This window comes from Cricetulus griseus, assembly GCF_003668045.3.
Source record: "Cricetulus griseus strain 17A/GY chromosome 1 unlocalized genomic scaffold, alternate assembly CriGri-PICRH-1.0 chr1_0, whole genome shotgun sequence".
NCBI lineage: Eukaryota > Metazoa > Chordata > Mammalia > Rodentia > Cricetidae > Cricetulus > Cricetulus griseus.
The window spans coordinates 26,525,724-26,535,407 of NW_023276806.1; the positions used below are offsets into that span (position 1 = coordinate 26,525,724).

The 9,684-nt window shown below is 38.3% G+C and overlaps 1 pseudogene; it reads left to right on the plus strand.

Annotated features, from left to right (window-relative positions):
- Positions 1-861: 861 nt before the first annotated feature.
- On the plus strand, positions 862-955 carry LOC113831552 (annotated as a pseudogene).
- Positions 956-9,684: the final 8,729 nt, after the last annotated feature.

Consider the following 9,684-nt stretch of genomic DNA (forward strand, 5'->3'; position numbering starts at 1 on the left):
AATTTCTATGAGTAGCAGGTGGAGAGAACACAAAACTTGGGAAAATGAATTCTCCCTTCTGCACTGGTTATTAAGGAAGGATACAGTTGTGATAAGGTCACTGTAATTCAAATTTGTGTGCCAGGGTAGCGATAGGAGCCCAAGGGGATGTGCTTCTCCTATTCTCAGAGTTTGATTAAGGATTTGGGGTTGAGAATAAAGGATGACCACTTTGAAATCAGAGTACTTCTCTCTAGGAGTGCACTTGAACAGACTGATCTCTCTACTCAACTTTTTACCCAAAACACCATTTCTTCACCGATTAAACCAGTGGTTCCGAACCCTGGGTCACAACCCCTGAAAGGGTCGAATAAACCTTTCACAGGGGTCACACACCAGATATCCTGCAGGTCAGATATTTACATGATTCATAGCAGTGGCAAAATTATGGTTATGAAGTAGCAATGAAATAATTTTATGGTTGGGGGGTCACTACAATACAAGGAACTGTATTAAAGGATCACAGCATTTTGAGAACCACTGAATTAAATGAATTTAAAAAGCCAAGTGCTGAGAAGAGAACGTAAAAGCTTAATTAAATTCAGTGAACATTTTGTTGATGTTAGGTTTTCTAGGGTTATTATGGTCAGATAAAATATACACACAGCCATGAACACAAAAAATGAAACCAGTTTTTCAGCATGCAGATGTATTTACAGAAATTCATCTTGTGGTACATAATGGTCACACACAACTTTAATTTAAGCATTCTGGAGGCAGGGATAAGTAGATTTATGTGGCCAGCCTGGTTTACATAGCGAGTTTCAGGACAGCCAAAGCTGTGTAGAGAAACCCTGTCTCAAAAAAAGAAATGCATTTTTGGTGCTTGTTTCAGCAGCACTTACACTAAATTGGAAGATTAGCATGACCCCTGCCCAAGGATGGTATACAAATTCATGAAGTGTTCTATATTTAAAGTTGATCTTATATTAGGTCATAAGAATTAACCATCAATTAAAAAAACTGGTAAAATGAAACTTTAATTTGCTGAACATACAATAAAATTGACTGTGATAAGAAAGCATAGCAAAAACTCTCACTAGTTTAGAAAGTCACAAGAAATCTGAATAATTAACTGGTTAAAAGTACTATAATGAAAAATTATGTTGTATACCTAAAGTATTATGAAATATTTATAAAATAGTATGAGCTAGATATTCAGGAGTGAGTTTATGAATAAAACATAAAAGAAAAGATGAAAAATTAGCAAGTCAAGTACTTTCTTATATCATGTAGTAAAAGAACAAAAGAGTCAAAATGGTAAAAGTAGAAAGATGGAGTAATAAAAGATAAAGAGCAAAAGTTCAAGAACTAGGAAATACCATGAGGTTCAACAATGCCAACAATCACATTAAAGAAAATAAAATTAATCAAAATGATAAAAGAAGCAAAGTTGGATGGACTAACAACCTTCAAACTCTTCAGTCAATAATCACAATTCACATCTATTTATCTCACTGGAGTTCTACCAAAGAGTTTTTGAAAAGCTTTAAGCCATAGATAAACCTGACATTATACTTTCCAAAGTATAAAAGAAGAAAGTTCATTAACCCAATTTTTAAAGCTGCTATAACTTTATACTCTTGATATTAAACTATAAGAAGGAAAAAGGGACATATTATGCTGAATGCATAAATGATTTGTTCTAGGTGTGTGGCTGTAGTGGACATGGGAATAGCAATGCATTTCTGAAACAGCCTTTTTGCCCTTATTTCAGAAGTCTCCAATATATTTTAGAGGAGTCAGATAAGTCTACTATTGCCCTTCAAGGACATAGGGATTTGAGTGCCACTCTTCTGGTGGTTCAAAAATGTTTTAGATCTATTCTAGGTATGTGAAACACAAAAGAGATTAAAGAAGGTTACAGGAAGTATTTGATCACAGTTATATGAATATGCATATTAAAATTTAACACATGCATCTGCGTATATTTAATGTATTTGTAATAACAGATCACTAATACTACTATTTTTGTTTGTAGTCTTTCAGACTGTTTTCTAATCTCATAACAATGAACTGAACTAAACACACAATGATGAAATTCAAAAAAGAGAAGTCACAGCCAGTCACCTGTAAAAATTTAGTAATGAATAAATTACAACTGAAATAACAGTAAGACATAACTCCATAAAAAATGGATTAGCAATACCTATTGCCAAGAACTGAAAAACAGCTGTCCAAAATGTAGAAAATAAGTGATGGAGTTAGGTTCATCCCTAAATCAGACACTTATCCCACACTGTAGAAAAGAGGTGGGAAGTATGTGAAGCCAGAAGACATGGTGAAGAGATAGGAAATGCAATTCCTCAGACTCAACATGACCATTGTAATCATCAACTTACATCAACTATAGTCGCCTGCACTGGATTCCCAATAGACCAGCATTATGAACAATAGTCAAGGAGGCTCACAGGGCTGTGGATAGATTCTGAGAAAGGGGAAATCACTATGTACCCTCTGCTAAACTCCCCAATCTCCTACAGATAACACCACATCTATAGTCCTGCAGATGACCATGGATATCCTCGTTAGGTCACAAAACAAAATGAATAGACATGATTTCAAGAGACGGATTCGTGGGTAAGAAGGAGGGTACATAAGGACGGCAGGGAGGTGGGAAGTGGGAATGGACAGTATGGAAGACACACATATGTGGAATTGTAAAAAATAAATCAATGACTTAAAAAAATTGAAAGCTCTCTGGGGATGGTGGCACATAACTGTAGCCTCAGTATTTCAGAGGTGGAAGCTAGGGGACCGAGAGTCTGAGACAAGCCATAGCAAGTTATAGGTGACCTTGGGCTACATAGCAAGACCCTGTCTCAAAAATAAATAAAACAACAACTGAAAATTCCAAATGCTTATGAATTGCAAATATGAAGTGAAGACTTAAGAAAAAGGGAAGTCCTATATCACTGAAAGGCATGTACGTTTTGGAATGTAACCTGACAATAGAATCACTAGAAATATATTCATGTGGCAACCTAGCAGCTTCATTTTTGGTATATAACCCAGAGGATCTGTTGGTGTATATGCACAAAAAGACACTTGTAAATAGGATAATACTGGTTTTAAAAGTGAAGAGTGAAAAATACCCAAATACGTGTCAATAAAACAGTGAATAAATAATGAATACTGAATAAATAATGCAGTATATAATGAAAGAGATGATCATAATTGAGAGAGAAGAGCTATGTGTATACATATTAATATTGGTAAATCAAAAAAAACTAATAGGCAAACAGTAGCACATATATTCAAGTATAAAATGGCTCAATATGTTGTATCGGGTTATTTCCATCTGGAATGACTCTTAACTCCATGAAGACAAGAAACAAAGGTATTAGGATAATGTAAGAGCAGCCCATATTGTACGCCACAGGTAGTATTTATATAACTATTCATTTATAGGTATATTTGAACATAGTAATTAATAGAAAGGAAGCCATGTGTTTGAGAAGGAGATGGGCATGGGAGGGTTAGAGGAAGAAAATGGTGTAAATACAGTACACATATATTAAATTTAAAAATATATAAAAATGAAAAAAATCCAACTTCTACCAATATGGCAGAGATACCCTGTGGTGATAAATGTAGCCGGATATGACTATGTAGTAAAGATGTAAACTTCAGCAATCTGTTATTTCCCATTAATGAGAAAATTATCAGTAAACATAAAGGCTAAAGGCTGCACCAACAGAGCTAATGCAGACACATTCAGATGGCTTCACTTGTTAATTATTGCATGTGATGGATGGGGGGGCGTCTATGTCATTCTTTGTAATTTTTCTTATTAAAAATGGGTGAAGAAGTGGAGCATGATGGTGTACCCTTGTAATTCTAGAACTGAGGAAACAGAGGCAGAACTACTTGCAAGCCAGCAAGGGATACATACTAAGACTCTGTCAAAAGCAATTAAGCAACAAGTAGATCCACTGTAAGCAACTCACCCTGTATCTGTAAATAAATGAACTGTGGGAAGGACTTTGTGGTTGGGACCTTAAGTGACCCCCAAAGATACATGTTAAAGTCTTACACGCCTATGGAGCCACTGGGAGGTGGGGCATAATGAAAGGAAGGTTATTGGAGGCACACTCTTGTTTCTTGTGTGTGTGTGTGTGTGTGTGTGTGTGTGTGTGTGTGTGTGTGTGTGTGTGTATGGTTACATGCCTGTGCATGCACATGTGGAGGCCAGAGGTTGACATCAGGTGTCTTAGTCTATCACTCTCCACTTTATTTTGAGACTGGGTCTTTCTCACTGAACCTTGGGCTCAAGGCTCAGGCTTGGCCTGGTTCCCTTTTCGCCCAGTGTTAGTGTTACAGGTACATTTTGCTTTTACGAGGGTGCTGGGAAACTGAACTCGGTCTTCATGCTTCTGTGCAAACTCTTCATCTACTGAGCTATCTCTCCAGCCCTGTGGTGGGGTGGGGGATGATCTTGAAGAGACTCTTGGAACAGTAACCCTCCATTCTCCATTGTCTCTCTCCTTTCTGGCCATCATGTGATGAGTAGCTTTGTTGTACCACACTCCCCATGACACATTGCTCTTCTATGCAGGACCAAAAGCAATGATGCCAAGCAACCATGGATTGACATCTGTGAAGCTATGAGCCACAATATGTCTTTTTTCATTGTAAGTTAATTATCTCAGGTGTATTTTCAGTAATAGAAAGCCACATAACACAAGGGCTCTGCTTGTTTACCTTATAATCTTACAGAACACATGCCAGGTGGTCAGCACATTTTCTTCCCTTGTTAATATCATTCTAAGGAAGAAAATCTCTTGCAGGAGCCAGCCTGCAAAAGGAAAGGAGGAGTACCAGTTCCAGAGTAGCTGTTTACTTAATGTATCATCACCATATGAATTTTCACATGTTAATGCTAAGCATAAGAACATTTTTATATCATACTTAAACTGATGATAATCATATGACCTCAGTATAATAAGTAAAACTGTTTTAATGAAGTTTGAAGAATATAAGCCCATTCTAAAGCATTTGATATTCTTAGATATGGAATTTTTAGACTGGGAATTAATATTGGAGCCAAGTACCAGTATTTAAAAATATTTTAATATAATGGTGTGTGTGTGTGTTTGTGTGTTTGTGTGTTTGTGTGTGTGTGTGTGTGTGTGTGTGTGTGTGTGTGTGTGTGTATACAATTACACATGTGTGGAAGTCAGAAGATAATTTTGGGGAGTCAGTTTTCTTCTACCACTGTTAGGATCAAAGGCAAGCCATGAGGTTTGGTGACAGGTATCTTTACCTACTATGCCATCACACTGGTTTCTCATTTGTCTGAGCAGTTTTTGAGTTCTTTAGATGCTCAACTTTCTATGCTAGTGTCCTCTGTCAGCATTGTGCTGGAGTCTTATAATTGATAGTTTTATATCAATTATAATTAAAACAAATGTGCAAATCTAATATACCACTAGAAAAGTTTTCCCATCTCTTGTGCTCTACTTAGTTTTTCAGGTCTAAGAAAAACCAGAATAAAATATTCAAACCATATGGTGCCTTAGAGTGAGTCTTGACAGCCGGACACTGAGTCAGTTTACTTTAAAAGGAATCAAAAGGAACTGAAACAAAATCAATTTGCAATGCATTAATGATCATGTGATTAAATTGTTCCATGTTTCACAAAACCATTTGAAGTCCTGAGCAATCTGTTGTGTAATAGAAAGTGCTTTCTAAATATCACAGTGTTTTAATTAAGACTTTTTGTGCCATTCCCTTTATACACATTAGAGAATTTTGTGTGTCCTCAACCCCTTTTGGACCCAGCTATGTTGTGTCTAGAACATCATTATTTTCAGTAGAACTGAGAGGAATCTTCTTTGATGAGCCAGTATCTCAAGACTGAGTCCTTCATGGTTATCTTTTATGAAGGTATTTTGCAATGTGAAATCATGGTCATTAATGTCACTTTTGAGCTATTCCTGGAGCTTAACAACTGCTGAGTGATTGACAAGGTTTGCTCTTCTTGGTTACCCCATCTGTGACTTTTGTGCTCATGAGACATCACAAGTAGATGCTGGGGGAGGATTCAAAGACACTTAGAACTTTAAATTTTCAGTCTTGAGGATTTCAGTGGCTAATTGATAGTGGAAGGTAAATGACCTTCCTCTTCTAAAAGTTCAATATGCCTCTTGCTACTCCTAAGAGTTCAGCTTTCATCTTACTGCAGTGATCATTTTTGTGTCTTGGAATTACAGACTTAATTATTTACTATTTTCTGAGGCACTTGGTCCAAGCATCCATGGCAGAAGTACTCACAGATGAAACTGAGTTAAGAGTAAAGACAGAGATTAAGCGGATAAGCTTGGGTTGTAAATAAACAGGGCAACTTCTGAGTTGTTGCTATAAAGTTTTAGATGTTAAAGGGTATGGAAAAGCTTACCCTATGCCGATACTCCACCAGAAGTTCTGTGTTCAATGGGAAAATGTTTAATCTCAACTCCTTCTGCCAAGATCAAATTCTTTTTCCTTATGAAGGAAGAAGTAGATAATTGGTGCATCTTGACTCTAACAAAATCAAGTGTATTCAAGTGTGAGTATGTCTCTTTAGTCTTCCTTAGATTTTGATGTTATGTAAAGTGAGAAATAGTACCAATAAAAATACTTATTTTGCCATTTTGAGTATTTGCTGATGCTGAGAGGAAGACAGAAAGGTGTGAGGGAAAATGTAAATAAAGAGATACAGTGTGGGTAGAGATACAAGAGAGATGGATGGAAAGAGGGGAGGGACAGGGGAGAGAGTCAGAGGAGGAGGAGTTTGTAGGCACTGTTATTGTTTAAGCTTACTCATGGGCATATCTAAAAGATCCCAAAAATTTGTTTCCCATCTAAATTGGATATTTCAGACTTCATCATGTTTAAGTCAGACATTTGCAGTCTAAGTAATCAGACCTCCAATCCAAATGGTTGGGCAATTAAAACTACCCAGCTGGGTCAACCATTTGGCAACCTCAGGGACTGAACATATGACTGGTATGGTATGTGATGCAGATCAGACTATAACTTGTTACTTCAAAGGAGGAAAATGAACAGATTCTTTTGGGAAACCCATGAGTGATTGGGTAAACTCCTGTTAAGGAATAGGGCAGAAATAAGACATTCCTGAGTGGTTAGTCCTAAGGCAAATAAAGGAGACCACAAGTTGGTCTGCCTAAATACAACCCTAGTCTAAGGGGGTTAATCCCTCCCCTTATTCCTTTATTCTCATTGGGAGCTAAGAGCTAGATATAGGAGTCAGAAAGTTGAAATGCTGGCTCTATGGAAAGCAAAGCTAGAGTTGGTGAATAGAACTTGAATGGACTCTATTTAGACACCCTAATGGTTTTTCCAGCTATGTTTGAATTGACTTAGCAATGATGTCTGAAAAGCAGTTCCTTTTCCAACTAGTAACACCTCACCTCAGTCTAAGGTGACAGACTCAGAGGGAGGAGGTCACTATGCTCTCTCTGATCACTAGAGAAACATGTTTGTCAAATTTCCTGTGGAGAGGAACATACGGGGTCTTGAAGGAAAGGCAGCTGTTTCTAGCCAATACTTCTGAGAGAGAAGAAATTGATTTTTGTGGGCAAGTAGCAAAGAGTAGTGTTCAGGGGAAAGTGGCTTCTCCAAAACTACTCACTGGAGCTTGTTAAGAGTGTTGGTGAAAGAATCCACATGGATGTGGTTAGTTTGGGCCTGGTTTGTGAAGAGATGAGCAAGAAACTTAAAGTTAACTACAAAAAGGGTAGGAGACAAAACTGATTTTTTCAATCTCCTGTGTGACTATAAAGGCAACCACATCTCTGGACAAAGCCTCCTTGAGGGGTAGGATCTTGTTACCATTGCAAAGATGAGTAGCACTGATAAAATGATTCACAATAGCTCTCACTACATTGAATATAAAGGGGTCACTTCAAGTTATTTCAATTGTCTCTACTTCTGCTCGAATGGGACCCATGTAAGAACAAAGGATTTTAATCAGTTTTTGGAACATTTTATTACCATTATTTAGAAAGGCTCCTGGGACACAGTGCCTTCTTCTCTGTACATACATGTGGGATGAATGAGCACCCTTCAAACCATAGGAAGAAGGTCAAGTTATTGAGTAATCCTGTGCTTTACTGAAGATTTTCCAAAACAGAGAAGACCAGTCACTAGGACCATGTTTGTGGCTGGGAAGACATCTAGAGACATGCATTAGTATGGTGTACACTCCACATCTAAAGCCCTTTCATGGATAGTGGTACAAGTGATTAGGAAAAATTAAGAAACCTCTCATGTCATGAAGGGAGGTAGGTTCCTTCCATGGCTCCCTTAGGGACAAGCCATCTTGCACATGGGTAGAAGTGGGGGGAGGGCAGGTTAATCACAGGGCTGTGGTTTCCTCTCTAGGGCAGCATTACTTCCTCAGGACAGCATAGGAGAGGTCACACCTGCCACTAATTGCCTAGTTTTTGATCTTACCACAAGCTGTGCTCAGTCTTTTTTTTTTATTATAAATACATATGTGTGCTCTGACTTACCAAATAATTATTTAACACTTACTAGGGCAGGGACTTCTCTAACTGCCAGGAGTGTTACAGATGAGGAGACGTCATATTTTAAGTTACATTTTATTTATATGTGTCTGCTTGGCAGGTGGGTGGGCATGTGCCCAATAGATGTATGAGAGTCAGAGGGCAACTTGAGGGAGTCACTTCTCTCCTTCCACAGTGTGGGTCCTGGTTATCAAAATCAGGTCATCAGGCTTAGTGGCAGGCATTTTCAGTCTCCAAGTTGTTGCACTAGCTTTCAAAGTCAAGGTCTTTTATTTGTGGAGTCTGCACCTTGTTGGAGGAAGATAGAAAATATAAAATAAATAATATCTCAGATATAGATATGTAAAAGGGCTAGAGTGGCTGGGGATGGAATGGGACAGAAACAGGGACCTTCATCCACAGCTCTCTTGGGACCAAGACGCTTGAGGATGCAGTTTTCGGGTAAGGTTGTTCTATGGCAAAAGTAGTCAAGTTCAAAGGCTCAGACACGGGAATGAGCTTATCAGAGACTAGGAGAGCAAAAATTATACATTAGTTAATTTTTATTGCTATGATAGTGCTCTATAGCCAAGAATAATTTATAGTAGGAAGGACTTATTTAGGCTTATGAAATAAATTAGGCTTATGAAAGAAAGATAAGAGCCTGTCACAGCAGGAAACCAGCAGCAGGCAGTAGGCTGGAGCCCGATGCTGAGGGCTCCTATCTTGAACCAAAAGCAGTAAGCAGAGAAAGAACTGAGAGTAGAGAGATAAGTTAAACTATCAAAGCCCGTCACTAGTGATATTCTTGCTCTATCTAGAAGGCCATACCCCCTAAACGCCTGAGATGGCACCTACCAACTAGGGACCAAATCATCAAACATCTACTCTTATGGGGTGGGGGAGGGGCAAAAACTCATTCAAACATTGCAGAAAGCACACCTGACTGGCGTTGAGCAGGGAAGGGGGAGTTAGGTTTAGAGGCGTCAGGTGCAGAATCACAGAGAGACTTGATTATTCTCATGGCCATGGGGAGGCGGTGGAGAGCTTGAATGTGGAAGACTTTTACAAAGGTACACAACAGAAGCCCATGTCTCAGCCTCCTTCACGTTTCTATCTTGTCCTGTCTGCA